The sequence below is a fragment of the Acyrthosiphon pisum genome, chromosome A2 (assembly GCF_005508785.2).
Source record: "Acyrthosiphon pisum isolate AL4f chromosome A2, pea_aphid_22Mar2018_4r6ur, whole genome shotgun sequence".
Classification (NCBI taxonomy): domain Eukaryota; kingdom Metazoa; phylum Arthropoda; class Insecta; order Hemiptera; family Aphididae; genus Acyrthosiphon; species Acyrthosiphon pisum.
This window is the reverse complement of record NC_042495.1, coordinates 85,517,218-85,520,038: the sequence shown is the minus strand read 5'-3', so window position 1 is coordinate 85,520,038 and position 2,821 is coordinate 85,517,218. Positions and strand designations below refer to the sequence as shown.

At 29.4% G+C, this 2,821-nt stretch overlaps 1 long non-coding RNA gene across 1 annotated transcript; it reads right to left on the bottom strand.

The window, feature by feature from the left end:
- Positions 1-848: 848 nt before the first annotated feature.
- Positions 849-2,815, bottom strand: LOC100573180. Its single transcript, XR_510792.3, has 4 exons — positions 2,689-2,815; positions 2,432-2,612; positions 1,855-1,998; positions 849-1,317 (listed from the first exon to the last, which is right to left on the bottom strand). It is a non-coding gene; the product is annotated as an uncharacterized LOC100573180 (long non-coding RNA).
- Positions 2,816-2,821: the final 6 nt, after the last annotated feature.

The following is a 2,821-nucleotide window of genomic DNA, read 5'->3' as shown; positions in this document are numbered from 1 at the left end:
TTCGGCGTAAATCCTCAATAGTTTTTTTATGAGCGTCTGAAGTCAGAATTTTGACAAAATTCGTAGAAATCACGAAAATTTGAAAACTATTTTTTAGTTAGAAATTCATACAAAATATATAAAGGTATACGATTGCAGTGGTTCGACCCTTGACCCAAATAAAAAACTTCAGAGACGTAACTACTGTCATCTGAATGCACTACTAGGAATCGTGTTTTTTAAGTTCTTATTAAATAATATACATTTATTTTATTATTATGGTACAATAAACACAATATGAAAAATTAAAATGCCACTAGGTACTGGAATAATTGCAACAAAACAGTTAAAAAATTTATTTTATTTGGAATCACAATGACATGAAGCAAATTAGATTTCTTTATCTCATATAGAAAAATGTCAATATTAGTCAATTCAAAAATGTCTAAAAAAAAAAACACAGAAATATGCAATTGAAATCTTAAATAAGTCAATAAAATGGAAAGAGTTTGTTAATTTTCGTAGGTATTATGCAGCCTAAAATATTCACAGTTTAAAGTGTTAAATGTTAATGTCTTGAAACAAATTATGCGGTCACTATTAGCACAATATCAACCACAATAAATATGTGAAATCATAAGAATCCGCCCTCTAATCATCATATTGTAATAGATCAAGTCAACAAACACAGAGCAAATTAAGTTAAAAAGTCGAAGTTAATTAGTTTTAAGCCCATAAACATGAAAAACAAAACGTTTAATTGTTTTATATATGGCTACAGTTCAATTTCACATTATATTATGATTTATTTTTTTCTTACATAGTATGTACAAATAACATCTGCAGGTATAACAATGATTTACAACACATTACTACATTAGTCATAAATTTCTAAATTTTAAAATACATATAAACTATTGATACGACAAATACGAAAGGCATGATGGTATAGTTCATTGAGATTTTAAATAGGCACCTACCTTTCTTTTTTACCTCTTATAAAATTTAAAAATAAAGTTTTCTTAAATTAGTCATTGACAAAATAATTTTATTCACAAAAACACAGTGAGTGGGTACAGTTTTCTTTGGTTAAATAAACTAACTAATTACTTTCTAATGGGTGGTGGGGGGAAACATAGGTAAAATAAGTACACAAATTAAAGGAAATGGGTACCTATCAGAATATACCTAGTTTAAAAGTCTTCCACAATTGTTATGTCCACTGTCGATGGTTGAAGAATTTTAATAACAGTCACTGAAGCTTTTTGTTAATTGCATACTCTTTTTTCAAAGAAGTTTGTCTCTCCTCGTTGCAAATGGGAACGGGGGTTTGACAACCTGTAAAACAATAATTTACATAATATTCAATTCAATTTGATGGTTAATATTACTATGATCAACTTTTATACATTTTTACTATAAGCATAAGCTAAAATATATACAATAGAACGTTTAATACATTTTTAACTACAAAATTATTTGCAAATTGTTGATGAATTTTGTCGAAATTGGAACTTTAAATGCTCATGAAAAATGGTGGCTATGTATCTCTTATATTTGTGAACAGATATTATAGAAACTATAACAGGATGCCCGTATTACATTTTCAAATTCTTTGACAATAATATTAAAAACAAAACTGTATAATCGAAAATATTAAAATGTATTATCCCCATAACGAGCTCAAAAAGAGTGAAATTGTTTTAAAAATTGTATAGAAAATGCTAATAGGAACATTCGGACGAACAAATCATGTATCTACACCTAGGTATTTTATTAGTTACACCAGCAAAACAACATCAATTTTTGTCAAAAGTATAATCTTTTTGTTTTTCCCGACGTATTTGAAAACAACTGAGAACATTCAATCTTTACCTGTTTAACGCATCCAACTAGATGCACTTTCCCTTCAGAAAAGATACCAATGTCCAAACTAGTTATGTGTTTCTTTGCAATTTAAATATGTTGATGCCAGCCGCGTTATTAAAATTGGATTCTTGCTCAGCAAAATTGTATTACCTAAAAATTAAAACTTTGTTAAAAATATGGCAGTGTGGCATTTGTCTTCTCTCTTTGAACAACGAACAACACGCAAATGTGATCACGGTAGATCCAGTTTTGTAACGTTATAGTCTTGATATGTTAGAGTGATATGACATAATGTTATAATCAAACTTAAAGGCAAAAATATGTTTTAAGCAACCTTATGGGCAAGCACTCATTATGTTTGTATTTTATTTTTAAAACAAGTCGTGGATATTATAAGATTGTAACATAAAACTATTTATTTATGTATTTATTTTGACCAAACGGGCTGAGCTCTTTCGATAGACAAATATATGTCCACGCACACAATTAGATATAGTACTATGTCCCCGTGAACAGGTGGGTTTGTTAGTTGATAGCACAGTAAAATAGTATTAAAATGAAAACCTATCAACAATATTCTCACCTTTAAGTTTCATAATTCTCTCCAATATTGTATGGCTTCACCTGGGTCGGTAGAATTGTCTCCAAGAAAGTCAACGTCTGAAAATTTGTCAATGCATTGGCTCCACTTCCCAGTTCCGTGTATGTGGTACATCATATATTTCAGTTTTGAAAAACATTATAAGTATAATCCCCTGTGTGAACTAAAAACGATAAACTATTAAGTGACTTTTGGTCTTGGCAAACGTTTAAAATCGGATACTCGAGTGATATACTTACATGAGTGTGTGTGAATTAGACATTATTGGGTATCTAAGGCTTTTCTGGGTGAATTAAAATCATGGCCTCCAAATCCTTTATTCGTCTGTTCATTTACTTCTGACTCATCGTTGGAGAAACAAAATTTTCTGAA